Source organism: Botryllus schlosseri, chromosome 2, assembly GCF_051294905.1.
Source record: "Botryllus schlosseri isolate E-star chromosome 2, Bs_hap1, whole genome shotgun sequence".
NCBI classification, from domain to species: Eukaryota; Metazoa; Chordata; class Ascidiacea; order Stolidobranchia; family Styelidae; genus Botryllus; species Botryllus schlosseri.
This window is the reverse complement of record NC_137237.1, coordinates 36502515-36518206: the sequence shown is the minus strand read 5'-3', so window position 1 is coordinate 36518206 and position 15692 is coordinate 36502515. Positions and strand designations below refer to the sequence as shown.

Genomic DNA, 15692 nt, shown 5'->3' with positions numbered 1-15692 from the left:
AGCGATAAGCCATCAAAATATACGGCAAATGGTCAGCCCAATCAGACCGAGAATCATCAACAAAACTAGTAAGCATTTGCTGCAGCGTTCTGTTCATACGCTCACAGAGTCCATCCGAACGGGGATGATAGGGGGTGGTACGTGTCTTCTTAATATCAAAGAGCAAACACATGTGCTGAAAAAGTTCCCCTTCGAATTGTCCCCCTTGGTCAGTATGAATTATTCGTGGGCACCCATATTTGGTGAAAAATTGGGACACCAGAATTTCTGCAGTATTTTGAGCAGATTTAACACGCATCGGATATACTTCAACCCATTTCGAAAAGTAATCAGTAAGCACCAACATGTGCAAATAACCCTCGTCGGTCTCAGGCAATGGCCCAACAAAATCAAGCGACACTCTATCTAAAGGTTCAGCACAAAGCATCTTGCACAAAGCAGCTTGGTGAATACCATGAGGTGACTTTGTAGCCGTACAAGTCTTGCAAAATTTCACCCAGTGCTCCACCATGCGTTTCATACCGGGCCAGTAGTAGCGTTCTCTCATCTTCCAGTAAGTCTTGTCACGTCCAAGGTGACCTGCAGTCCGAAGACTATGAAGATGATTGAAGAGTTCCCTGCGCCATGATCTTGGCACTACCAGTTGATACGTTATGGGACATCCAGGCTTTGTCTTCGAATACTTTCTATACAGCACTCCATTACACAGCGACAACACAGACCATTGCATACACAGCTGACGCACTACATGCGGCTGAAACAACAATTCTTCCGATGTGGGACGGTCCGTACGATTCTCTTTATACTGTATGACAGCATAAAGTTCCGGGTCTTCTGATTGCCCTTGACGGATGTCAGATAACGTATAAGATCCCAACCAATTGGTAGTCCCATCGTCAGAAATACCGGCCACAATTGCAGATACAATTTTCCCACCTTCGGAAGGCAAAAACGGGGCGCATGAGCCACACTCTTCACGATTGCAACGTCGCCGAGGTCTGCGACTTAAGCCGTCCGCATTGCCATGAAGCTTTCCAGGCCTATGTTCGACCGTGAAATCATACGTATTCAAGTAAGATATCCAACGGGCTACCAGGCCTTCCGGTTCGCGAAAATTCATCAGCCATTTAAGCGCCGCATGATCAACCCTCAGAATGAATTTTCGACCCCAAAGATAAGTCTTGAAATGTTCAACTGCCCATCTACAAGCATACAGCTCTCGGAAAGTAGCGCACCAATTGGACTGTTCCTTTGAAAGAGATTTACTCGCATATGCAATCACCTTTTCTTCGCCACTCTGAAGCTGTGACAACACTGCTCCTGCACCAAAACCAGAACAATCAGAATCCAATATAAAAGCACCACCATCCTCCAAAGGAAACGCCAATATAGGAGCCGAGGTCAGTTTCGTTTTCAATTGATCAAACGCCATCTGACACTGTTCATCCCATTTGAAGTTCACACCTTTCTTAGTGAGCCGCAGCAAAGGTTTGGCCACCGATGCAAAGAATGGCACAAACTGTCGGTAATAATTTGCAGTGCCTAAGAATGCCTGCAAATCCTTCAATTGACAAGGCACAGGCCACTCCTTGATCGCATTCACTTTCTCTTCACAGCACAAAACACCGTTTGACGTGATAACATGACCCAAATACTCCACCGACTTTCTGAACAATTTGCACTTGGACGGTTTAAATTTCAGTCCTGCAGAACGAATCCTGAGGAAAACATCCCTCAAATTTGCAATTTCCTCTTCGAAACTCCCGGCATATACCATGACATCATCAATGAATACCAGAGCTTTCTTGTATAAAATACCAGCAAGAACTTTTTCCATCAATCTTTGAAACAGAGGTGGTGAGTTGGCCAATCCAAAAGCCATAACCTTGAACTGGTAATGGTCTCTCCCAGGAAGGCTGAAAGCAGTTTTGTGGCGATCCTTCTCATCAATCTCCACCTGCCAGAAACCACTGGCTAAATCAAAAACAGAAAACCAAGTGGAATTACCGAGCGAGTCCAAAATGTCGTCTATCCTTGGCAGACTATAGGCGTCTTTCACTGTAACTTCGTTCAGTTTTCGAAAATCCAAAACAACACGAGATGACCCATCTTTCTTAGGTACCAACAACAACGGTGTATTATACGGCGAGTCCGATTGCTCAATAACATCCTGATCCAGCATCTTATCAATCTCAGCGTCCAATATCTTTCGCTTGGCCCAGCCCAATCGTCGCGGAGGCACTTTGATTGGTTTAGACGAGGAAGTCACAATTTTGTGCTTGATCACAGAAGTACGACCCAAGCGACCATCTGGGCCACAGAAAACATCCTGAAATTCGCTCAGGAGGTTCCGCAATGATTCTATGTGGAAATCAGAGAGACCTTCCACACCGTCTACCAGACACTCCAAATGCTCAGGTAGGGATTCAGAATGATGAGGAACATTCTGAACAAACGTGGGACAGCAAAATTCCACAGGCTGACACTCTTGCGGACACAAAACTCCCAGTAACAAGGCAGCTGGCAAAATAATGTCCTCACCGCCAGAATTAACCAACAGCAAGGGTATCCTATCCAATTCTGGGTCTACCAATCCAGGGACCAAATACAGACCCCTCGACTCATATTCATTCATGAAATTGCCCGAAGGTTCGAAAACAACTGCAATTCCATCCAACTGGGGCCAAGTCTCATTAAGTTTACCAAATATTATCCTTTCACTGTACCCGGACATAGTTACATCACTATCCAAAAAGATTCTACAGCAGGGCACTGATGTAGTGGAAGGTTTAAGATTGACTCTTTGACCCAACACTTCCATGCACTCGTCTTTTGCATACAACACACAATCATACTCTTTAAAATAATCATAACCCAAAATCCCAACAGCGGCGCCGAGCTCCGCAATAACCACTTCCCTGACGACACACACAGACTCAATGCACATTTGCACCTCACACCTACCTAACACGTTCAGCCAACCACCATTGGCAACTTTATACGACATCTCATACGGAAACAGCTCACCTTTGTTAGGCATATCATCCCACACAGAAATATCGATAACTGTAATCGCACTGCCCGTGTCAATAAGAAACTTGATCGAAAAACCATTCACACTCACCATCGCAAACCAATTAGTTGATAAAGCTAACGAAAAAACCAGAGAATCATGTTCTAACATCCTATCCAATGATTGGTCCATAGCACTGGTTTCATTCGCGGTATCACTGGACCAATGATCCGCTACTATCGGTTTAAAGCTTGATGGGTCGGTTGAGCAGGCACATTTTGATTAAACACAGGGCCATACATCTGGTTCGGAGCAGGATACTGGAATTGACATTGCTCGGCCACGTGACCAGCCCCACGGCACCTCGCGCAAACAGGAACCGGGCAATTACGTATCAAATGGGACGGATCACCACACCGATAGCATTTCGGCATTACACGACGTTCTGGTTTTGAAAACCTGACTGGGGCAGATTCCATCGATTTCACCAGTTTCCTAACCTCCAAAGACAAAGTTTCCAAGTCTTTGCGAAGATCAGAAACACCAGAACACACTCCACTACTAGACGTACCATTTCCATCAGAGTCATAACCATTATCAGTTTTAATCAAAGACTTTGCCACCTTGCCCTGGTCTACTTTACTCGAAAAAGCGCCTTCGTAAACCTCTGCGACTTTAATCAGGTCGTCCAAATTGCTCGAATCCTGCAAGCTAAGTAAAGCACACACATGGGGGTCTGAGAAACCATGGCAAAACTGCTGAATTACCATCTGTTCACAAACTTGGTCAGACATTTGAGGATATGCCTTATGGGCTAGACTTCGCAGGGCCGCAGCAAAAGCTGTGGGTGACTCCCCTGGCAAGTTCTTCCTAGTGGTGAAGGAATTACGATAAACCAGTGAGCCATGTGAACTAGTTTTACACCTCTTTCTCAAATGTTCAACGAGGCGCCCATACTGCACACGAACCTCAGCTGATAACTCACACGCAACAGACAAAGCTCGGCCACGCAAACTAGCACCCAAATAGCAACCTTTACGTTCATTGTTCCACTGGTTACATAAAGCCGTATATTCGAAATGACAAAGGTATTCTTCTAGAGAAGTACCGCTAGCACCATCAAATGTATCAGGGGCCATTTTTACATAATCAGACACTCCATAAGGGAACGGTCCGGCACTCATCCCTTTAGGACTACTTTGAGCATGAGCACCATTACAAGAAGGGACAAAGCCTGTCTCATCTCCACAGGAATCTACCACAAATGCAGCCTTGGGCTTACTCAAATTCTCACCACCTAATTCCCCATTGCTGTCGGCATCAACCTTAAGCGAGTTCACCATAGCTGCCAACATACCTCTTATGTCACCCATGCTACTGTTCATTAGCTGAAGCTTATCTTCAAATCCTCTATTCATCAGCTGAATCTTATCTTCAATCCATTTAACTTGCGAATGGAGAGCAGCTACATCCCCATTGACCGAATTCATCAATTCCGTAGCCTGACGCTTCGCTTCGTATGCCATATTCCGCGGAAGACCTTTCATAATTTTGTCCAATCTCGCCAAGCTTTCTTTGACTTTTCCATCCACACCGGTACTGGTAACAGCAGAGTCATCATCCGAATCCGAAATCGTGTCGAGCACTTGGAATCTGTTGCGTGTTTCCAGAAAACACTCCGCTGACAAGGATATCGCATCGACAGTATTATTTGGCGTGCTCGCCATTGTGGAAGACCTTCTAATATAGTCGATGTAGAGAGATTCACAATAGTTTTTAGACAGCTTTATTTCTGCGTCCTCACGGTAGCCAGTTCAGACAAGAAGGGAGCATGCATTGTCATGGGGTCCACCAAGTGTCCATTCAACGGAGTCGTTGCTAGACACTTGGCGGCCCTAGAAATAACAGTATACCTTCACAATAGTAACTATATCATCACATACACCCCTAATGGGTGGGCTGTCACACTCAGTAGTGGTTAAAAAACTCGAAAACACGTGTTCACCCACTTTTCGAAGCTTGTACAGTGGCATATTAATGAGCAGGCTTCAAAGTCAGCTAATTTCCTGATCATTTGATACAGACTATGGTTTTAGTCATTCAAAAAAACAAGTTTTATGTTTTGAATTCCAAGCAACCTTTAGCTGGTCGCACTTCGCGAGCCGCACTTTACCCAGGTCTGTTATAGTATAGATAACTAACCTACGGATAGATGGGCAACACGTGATTCACGGTCGAGAGCCCAGATGCCGTCAGATTTGTTGCCGCTTCATAGCATGAAGCGGCAGGTTATTGGCCAGATTGATGTTTGGTGCAGATAGGATATAGGGCAATCACAACAGGTTATTTAGTGATACAGTACACAGGCACTGGCGCGGCTATCATTGCATTAATATCAGGAGGATATTTCATGAGCAAAATAAGTCATGATATTCACTCTATTATTATTTGGTTTCAATATTGATTTCGGCTGAGATTTCCTTGAACTATTGGCGCTTCTTCGATATACGCCCCAGATCGAATCAGTGTTTCACATGTCACCAGCAAGTGTTTCCCGTGAACACGATTAAATTTTATAAACGTCAAAATAAATTGTTTTTTTTTCTCGTGGAGACAAGGATATTAGGGTTGGATGTGGGTTAGGGTCAAAGTTAGGGTCAGGGTATCCCAAGATTAGGTTTGGCGGAGGGGGTATTAAGGTAGGAGGAGAAGAGGATATTAAGGTTGTGAAAGGGTTGACGTGGGTTAGGGTATTCCAAGATTAGTGTTGGGAAAGGGCGATATTATGGTTGGGGGAGAGGGGGATATTGGGATTGGGGAAGGGGGTATTAGGGTTAGGGGTAAGAGTTGGGGTTACAGCTGGGTTAGGGTTAGGATTAGGGTATCCCAAGATTAGGATTTGGGTGAGGGACACGATATCCCACCCTAATGTACCCCAACCCTAATATCACACACTCTCCCGACCATAATATCCCCCAACCCTAATCGTGGGATACCCTAACCCACCTCCAACCCTTATATCCCCCTTCCCCAACACTAATCTTGGAATACCCTAACCCACATCAACCCTTTCACAACCTTAATATCCTCTTCTCCTCCTACCTTAATACCCCCTCCGCCAAACCTAATCTTGGGATACCCTGACCCTAACTTTGACCCTAACCCACATCCAACCCTAATATCCTTGTCTCCACGGGGAAAAAAACAATTTATTTTGACGTTTATAAAACTTAATCGTGTTCATGGGAAACACTTGCTGGTGACATGTGAAACACTGATTCGATCTGGGGCGTATATCGAAGAAGCGCCGAACTATTTTGGTTTGTATAATCATTAGAGCGGCCATGTTTTGATATGTCAAAATCGTAGTAGTACAAAAGTTGCCTATTTCTGAGCCAAAAACGTTTTTTGATGCTTAACTACTTCGTTAGGACAGCTATAGTTCCTACCAGAAATGAAGATCTAAGAAGTTGGCTACAATTTTAACATTATGTGGTCAAAAAAAAACGCCCTAATAATCAGAGATAGGTTTTAGTATGTATTGCTAAATAAAGACAATATGTTTTCATAATCCAGTCATAATTGATATGGAATAATTATATTTCGAATTACTGACTGAGGATATCATGTGTGCGTAGGGCTTGGCACAATGATTCTCGAATCTGAACATAATATGATTGCGGTGGAGGATACATCAACGAGTCACGACTGGAGCTATTTCACTTCAAAGTCAGCTGTCATAAAATAATCCAGTTTTTTGGCAACATAGTCTTCTTGCTTTGCATGTTGATACTGCCTAGCCATGCAAAGATTCCTCCTATGTAAAAAAGAGGTAAACCAACACTATGGCTGAAACCTTGACGTTGGTGTGTTGGCTTTTGTCCAATATCAGCTGGCAGTCCACTTCGCAATGGTGACATATCAAACTGACACATATATCCTCAGTATTTATTATTTTCAATATTTAATATTTATTATGTATATTATTCAATCGACTTTCGCTTGGGTATTGGGGATGCATCGTAGGGCTTTGCCGATCTTTTCATTGCCTTTGATTGGGTGACATGATGGATGTCGTACGCTAGCTGTGAAATATCCGGATTTGTCCGTCTTCTCCCCATTTGTCTCTGCAATCACAATCCCAGTCAATAATCTAACGCAGGGGTGGGCAAACTACGGCCCGCGGGCCGCATGCTGCCCGCAACACCGTTCTGTGCGGCCCGCGAGAGTCTAAATAAACTTTTTAAAAATATTGATACAATGCGTACTAAAAATGGAATTAATGCAGGTACTTGATCAACTTTTTCTTAGTGTATTTCACCTTGATAATTCTTAGAAAGTGCATCTGAAGAGGCGCGCGCAGCTGAGCTCGACTGAAAAATGCCTCTAGCACATCTTGCGTGAACGTTCCAAGGGCCAACTTGGGCATTTCTTCGATGAGACGATCGCATAGACCCACCATATTCCGTGACGTGAAAATTAGGCCTTCCATTGTGGGTTTTGCCATCATTCGTTTTGGCTCACCACGACTTGAAGCATATTTCTAAATTACATGATGACCCGAAAATACCTCGAATAATAACTATGAGGAACTGACCTTCCAACTCAATAATCGATCCGTAAATTCACCCAGCCATGCAATTCTTTCATCGTCCAGGCTGCATATCGGATAACTAATGCGGCATGTGACGACATTGATTATTGAACCATCTGTTTTTGGTCATAAAATCAAGCCCCTTGTTATATAAGTGAAAATTCGTTACTCATACCTTTCCATCATCAGAACAAAATCAGATGTACCGGTTGCTTCCATCCCTTTCAAACAATTTCCAACTTTGTGACTCAATACACCCGTAGCCAAACTGACATTCATCTGGCATGAAAAACGGTCACATTTCAGCCCAGTGAATGATTGCAAGCGCATCATCTATACCAGTGCTTCTCAACCTATTTCAGTTCGCGTCCCACTTTCCATCTAAATTTCATTGCGTGGCCCACCACACACCCTTTCACGACAAACGTTCAAACCACTACAGACAATAGAGCGAATAGCTGTGGGACTCATGCACTTTGGGACCAAAAACACATTTTCTCCGTAAGGCTGTATTGAGTTTAGTCCGAAAGTGCACAAGCCCCGCAGGCCCGTCAATTACATGTTCCAGAATCATCATCCAAAAGTGGAAGAAAACGTTGAAAATATTGACATTTTTCGACTTGGTCTTCGTGGTAGAGAACAGATCTACAAATTGGGATCTATCATCGTTTCTTAAAATTTCTTCGCGGCCCAAGTGGGCCGCAGCCAACCGGTTGAAAAGCACTGATCTAGACCAGAGGTGTCAAACATATTTTTTGCCTACTTTAGATCGTAGATTTAAATTAACATGGGCCAATGTAAATCCGGACTGGTAAAGTGACAGGCTGCGCGACTCCACGACAAACAGTTTTTGGATATCCGTCCATAATATATCTTGCCCTCTCCCATTCATGTTCATGTATCGAGATCCCTCTGCTTTCGATGAATAGAGAGTTCCGTGTGGCTGTTAGGATATAAGAATATATCGGGTATGGAATTTCGGGACTGTTTTCACATGGTAGGCCTACTAACATTTAATTTTCATAAGTCAAGTAATACCCAAAATTTTCGTTGCGCTTCGCGCGCAGTAGATACGGCGTGACAAATATGTTTAAACGAAAGTATCACAGTAAGTATACCCCCCCCCCCCACCATAACATTTGATACTATCGTTTCGCAATCTAGCAGTAACATGACGTGTCCAAATCCGGAAAAGTGAACCTTTACTTTTTTTAACGTTAGACTTAGACCTGTTCTAGCAGACCACCGTTGAAACTTTCTGGACAAACGACACATTATATATTACCGCTTTTTTTGTATTTTTCTTCAAATTACGGGCATTATTGTCATTGTTTCAGTTATTGTGTAAACATTTTGAAAACATACGAACTGCCATATTTTTAATTAACGTTTACTAATCGCGCAAAGTGTTGAAGCCGTATCCGACACAACTTGTCACCAATGCTCATTGACTAAACTAGCCGCCTTATAATATGGGGGAGGGCACCATGCCATGATATTCTCTAAAACGGGGTGTTCAAGTAAACAAAGAATTAGTAGCACATTCCATATCAATACTAGCATTTACATCCCATGATATGGACGACTGCCTATTCTGTCAAAAATTGACCCCGCCTGGGATGCATCAATATGAATCAAGCTCTTTACTCCTTCCTCATAGCTTTTGGCAGTCCATGCGAACGAATTACGATAGTTTTCAAAACTACTTACTTGAGTAGCTTTAAAGTCAGTCAATTCTAATTCTACTCCAAGTAGTTTTAGGTTGCTTATGGAAGAAGTACTTCTACTCATACTTGAGTAGATTTTTTCATCGCTTCTTGTACTTCTACTTGAGTAGCTTTCTTGACTACTTTGACCACCTCTGGTAGTGCTCACCGTACTACAATATAATATGATCTAAAATTATCAGGTAAAGCTACCTTGAGGATATGCTGAGGATCGGAGCATAGAAAAATTGGCCTTTCAGGAGCCTACGGATTTGGATCAGTAAAGAGTCCATCTAATGGAATCTTCTTTGTCCCAGCAATAACCTGGGCCTAATTTTCACGTCACGGAATATGGTGGGTCTATGCGATCGTCTCATCGAAGAAATGCCCAAGTTGGCCCTTGGAACGTTCACGCAAGATGTGCTAGAGGCATTTTTCAGTCGAGCTCAGCTGCGCGCGCCTCTTCAGATGCACTGTCTAAGAATTATCAAGGTGAAATACACTAAGAAAAAGTTGATCAAGTCCCTGCATTAATTCCATTTTTAGTACGCATTGTATCAATATTTTTAAAAAGTTTATTTAGACTCTCGCGGGCCGCACAGAACGGTGTTGCGGGCAGCATGCGGCCCGCGGGCCGTAGTTTGCCCACCCCTGCGTTAGATTATTGACTGGGATTGTGATTGCAGAGACAAATGGGGAGAAGACGGACAAATCCGGATATTCCACAGCTAGCGTACGACATCCATCATGTCACCCAATCAAAGGCAATGAAAAGATCGGCAAAGCCCTACGATGCATCCCCAATACCCAAGCGAAAGTCGATTGAATAATATATATAAGATAATATCCATCCTCAAGATTACCGGACCACGACTGACCTATCGATCTCGCTTCCCATGACATGCCGCCCTATTTCTTGCCGCATTCTTTTTCTATACTATCTTCTTTACTTTCATTCAGTGTGCATGCCTCCTCTTTACATCGCCTAGGCCATGGTGGGTGTCAGATTCCATAGACTACTCCCTGTCGCTTCGACATCTTCCTGTCTTTTCATTGTATCGCATTTTTGTGGTGTATTGAACTGATAAAATTGCTAATAAACCAATGATGATGATGATGATATTAAATATTGAAAATAATAAATACTGAGGATATATGTGTCAGTTTGATATGTCACCATTGCGAAGTGGACTGCCAGCTGATATTGGACAAAAGCCAACACACCAACGTCAAGGTTTCAGCCATAGTGTTGGTTTACCTCTTTTTTACATAGGAGGAATCTTTGCATGGCTAGGCAGTATCAACATGCAAGGCAAGAAGACTATGTTGCCCAAAAACATGATTATTTTATGACAGCTGACTTCAAAGTGAAATAGCTCCAGTTGTGACTCGTTGATGCATCCTCCACCGCAATCATATTATGTTCAGATTCGAGAATCATTGTGCCAAGCCCTACGCACACATGATATCCTCAGTCAGTAATTCGAAATATAATTATTCCATATTAATTATGCCTGGATTATGAAAACATATTCTCTTTATTTAGCAATACATACTAAAACCTATCTCTGATTATTAGGGCGTTTTTTTGACCACATAATGTTAAAATTGTAGCCAACTTCTTATCTTTATTTCTGGTAGGAACTATAGCTGTCCTAATGAAGTAGTTTAGCATCGAAAAACGTTTTTGGCTCAGAAATAGGCAACTTTTTACCACTACGATTTTGACCAATTTTGACATGTCAAAAAATGGCCGCTCTAATGATTATACAAACCAAAATCGTTCAAGGAAATCTCAGCCGAAGTCAATATTGAAACCAATTAATAATGGAGTGAATATCATGACTTATTTTGCTCATGAAATATCCTCCTGATATTAATGCAATGATAGCCGCGCCAGTGCCTTTGTACTGTATCACTAAATAACCTGTTGTGATTGCCCTATATCCTATCTGCACCAAACATCAATCTGGCCAATAACCTGCCGCTTCATGCTATGAAGCGACATCAAATCTGACGGCATCTGGGCTCTCGACCGTGAATCACGTGTTGCCCATCTATCCGTAGGTTAGTTATCTATAGTTATAGAGTATACTCAATTATTTAGAGAGACATACATTTTTCTGGACCTTGGATGTTGTAGACTAAATAACTACTTGGTATAAAATCTGTTGAGTGTGACAATTCGTATCTGTCACAGTTGAATGTTTAACCACACCGAAATGAATCCGTATTCATATAGTATGCATTGACAACAATTGAATACCGAGGAGAGTCTTAGCCACAGAGAGTGTTTGTATGAAAGTCATCTCCTACGCCGTTTACGACTTCAGTCGCGCCGTGGTTTGTTCATGAAGTAGAGGATTAAAATACTAGGGCTGGAGTAGATTACCGCCTCGGAGTGCATGATCGGATTCAAAAATTAATCCCAAGTGTAAGTAGTCGCTAAGTTGGTTAAAACCTACGGCGTTCATGCAATTACGTGTTTTGAGTTCCAATTCAATACTTAAATGATACTTTAAACAAAAAAGATGACGACTTGTGTTCTAATATTGACAATGCATTGATTAATATGATCAGTTTACAAAAATCACGGCGATGTCGACGATTGCGACCAACCTAACCAAGCAAAAGATTCAATGTCTGATATAGTACTATGTGAAAATGATAACGAACATTTTAACCACGCAAAACCATATAATTGCATGATATTATGAATCGATTCATGTGATAACTCCGCGCTTTTCGTAAACAAAATATATTGGTGTGTATGCAAGATATACGCGAGATGAGCCGGATAAAGGTCTACACTCTATAGCGTGTTATCGGATCATTCCTGGGGCATTGAGGAATTAGTTTTATGAAATATGACGCGAATGCCACACAGGAAATTTACACAAGCTTAAGCATTTGCATTATGGGAGTGAGTACAACGGACCCTGAATCTGATCTGACCAAAATCAACCTCGCGTCACACAAAAAACATCAATTTGCTTCGGTGTCGCATAAATGTAATTTGTATGAATGACATAGACAACAGCGAATCTATTTCTGCAATTTGAAATGACACTTTATACAAAAGGTCTGCAGACCTTGAATCTGATCTGACCAAAATCAACCTCGCGTCACACAAAAACAGCAATTGTATTATAAGTGTAATATCGCAAAAAATACCAATTGTGTTATATGATGTGTGATAGCGAAAATAACATTCACGAATTACTTTGTGTTGTAGAATAGTAACGACTTTTACAGCTGAATAAACATTATCGGTCATATGAATACAACCAGAGTGAATTAATTCACGCTTGCAAGTTGTAGTGATATAATCAAGCAAGTGAAAAGTGGATTTATGACTTGTGAATGTTGTTTGTGAATAAGTCCTTTGAGTGTGGTAAGATATTGAAACGTCGGGATGTCCTAGCGCTTTCATTACCCTAAACTCAGTTGCAACAAAAATAATTATTCAACGTTCTGTTTCAAGTCATTGTGTGAATAATCCGACAAACACGCCAATGCGATCATGATGAAAGTTTTTATTTAAGCCATCTCTGTATGTTTTACGGATAACATGCTTAAATTGAACGTGGTTTATAATAGGCTTACCATATTTTGGAAATCTAAAAAGAGGACACTTTTTCAGAAATTTGAGACTTGCAAAACCGGAGAAGAATTCTCAAAAACCGGTGAATTTTTTCCACTTTGTGATCGATTGACTAAAAAAGAAAAAAAAGGTCATCTTTTCCGCTCAAAGCTCAAAATACCGTTTTTCTTTCCGCATTGCTAGGTGAATGACTAAAAAAAAAAAAGTTCATCTTTCCGCCCAGAGCTAAATTCACCGTTTTTCACTCCGAAATACCCGCCGGAGCGTCACTTCTGTGCTTATTTACGGCATATCACTGGCAATTTGCTCTAAATCAGACATAACTTTTCAAAAAAGAGGACAAAATCTCAAAAAAGAGGACAAAAGGGCGTCCTCCCAGGACACTTTCAAAAAAGTAAAAAAAGAGGACAAATCCTCTTAAAAGAGGACGTATGGTAACCCTAGTTTATAATGCTCAGTGACTGTGAGCGGAATCTGTAAATGTGTTTACCTCAAATTCAAATTTGGTCCAATATCATCTTTACAAGGATGGCAAGTTCATCCACTCACACACCACCATAAAATTTATCCAAGAGCCAAAACTATACTATTTTTTCGTATTGTATGGCCTATAAATTAATTCTCTTCTGCGATTGACCGGGTAATCAAATCTTGTATATTCGAAACATAATATGTTTATGTCAAGCCGTATATGCACCGATTAGTTATAACTTTGACTCACAGAATAGTAACGACTTTTACACTTGAATAAAAATTATCGGTCATATGAATAGAACCAGAGTGAATTAATTCACGTTTGCAAGTTGTAGTGATATAATCAAACAAGTGGAAAGTGGATTTAACACTTGAGAATGTTGTTGTGTATAATTCTTTTGAGCATGGTAAGATGTACTAACGATTACATCTCCAGCTACGAAAAAAACAATAACTGGATTGTTAATAAAGTTGTAGGAATTCATGAGTCTGTGTTTTTCAAATCAATATGTAAATAATCAAACAGATAAGTAACTCTATTTGATGGATCTGAAATAATATTATCTTGATGTCAAGGAGGTAATTAACATATTCGGATTTCAAGTTGATGAATTAGCATATTGATCGAGTATTCTCGTGATTCTTACCACACAACTAAAGTCAACCACTATTCCAGAGGTCTGAAACATATAGCAGTCGCGCAAATAATCCCAAACGGAGCTGAAAGTTGGTCAAGACAAAATAATATTCAGGTTACGGAAATATTATAGACTCAAGAAAAACAATGTGTGATTTGTTTCAAGTCTTACGATTAGATGTTATCTTTCGCGGTTGTAATTAAACGAAAGTTCGTTGAAATAGAATACTTACGATTTCAATAATATTCTCTATCTACGAATGTTGTGTGTATTGCTGAATTTGCTGAATTTAGCTCTGTGTGGGTAAATTGATAGTAATTCAATTACAACTCAAATTCATATTAACCGAAAAATACCTTTCGGTGATTTGGATTTTGTGATAATATTTGGTTCCAATACTGGGAATGAACAGTGATACAGAACACCAGATTACCAGATTCACCAGATTACGGTGTACAATTCCGATGTCTTTGATGTTCCGAATTCAACATATAAAGCAATAAGTGTACTTAACTAGTTTAAGCATCATCTAAATCTGTTTTGTGATCATGAAACTTTGTGAAATCTCTGTATCTCGCCATATTTTGAATTGAGCGTGTTGGATGGTGCTGCGGATGGACTCGAGCATTAATCAAGCCACATATACCATATCGCACGCGCTTAGAATAGCGATGCGAACATGGTTAATCCTACATGCAGCTTGTCAAACGTTGATTCCCCGTATCACATTTACCACTGATATTTATTGGACTCGCCAGGATGTCAGAGTCATTTGCTGCACATTATATTTAGGTCACTGCGCGCATGAACACATGTTTTCAAAATCCGTACGTGGAAAATCAGCTATATGCACGGATATCCAGTTTTATTAGCTGAACGAAATACACAATTCGCGTCCACGAACCGCGCTTTAGTGAATTTCCGGACTTGCTTTTAGCGTATCACGCAGCTCAAAATGCAGCTTTTGTGATTTCCGGTAGGCCGCTTTTAGACCACCAGACAGCTCAAAATGCAGCGTTTGTGACTTCCGAAATGCAGCCTTTCTATTATCCGGTGTGTTGATTTATTTCTTATATTTTACGAATCACCACCGGGCACTTATACTACTAATATATTCATAGAAGCCAACAGCAACTTCGTATGCCATCTGAAATCGATATACGACTACCTCTATGGTAAGTGCTTATTACAGGCTCGAGTAGGCCTACGGAAATAGCCTAACTCGCACGCTTATTTGTGCAGTGGTAGGGCTCGTGTCGGCTGTCTTATACAAAACTAAGTTCCATGATAGGGATATTGATGAATTTTCCACGATAATGGCTAACTGTATGTACAAATTGTAATCGCCCGAAGCAATTCTACATCTGTTTGTAACCGCAACCATTCCGGTGCGCTTACGCAGCCATGATGTTCACGTACTAAGGTATTGCTTTCTTTCACGTCAATTCGAAACATCTTCTACGAGCCAATCTTCGATGTAAGCAGATTCATAGAATGGTATAAACATCAATAAGTCATAGACGATAACTGTAATTGGTTTGGTTATATGACGTCTAGAACGGAAGGTACATTGGTTTACATTTCAAGCGTTCATTCAAGCGAACATCGTTACAGATTCAATTTTGCTGGAAACGTTTTTGCGTGTTCAATCTGCATTTCAAGC

At 41.2% G+C, this 15692-nt stretch overlaps 1 long non-coding RNA gene across 1 annotated transcript; it reads right to left on the bottom strand.

Moving 5' to 3' along the window:
- Positions 1–6571: 6571 nt before the first annotated feature.
- LOC145434522 (uncharacterized) lies at positions 6572–8029 on the bottom strand. Its single transcript, XR_013913439.1, has 3 exons — positions 7863–8029; positions 7335–7819; positions 6572–7140 (listed from the first exon to the last, which is right to left on the bottom strand). It is a non-coding gene; the product is annotated as an uncharacterized LOC145434522 (long non-coding RNA).
- Positions 8030–15692: the final 7663 nt, after the last annotated feature.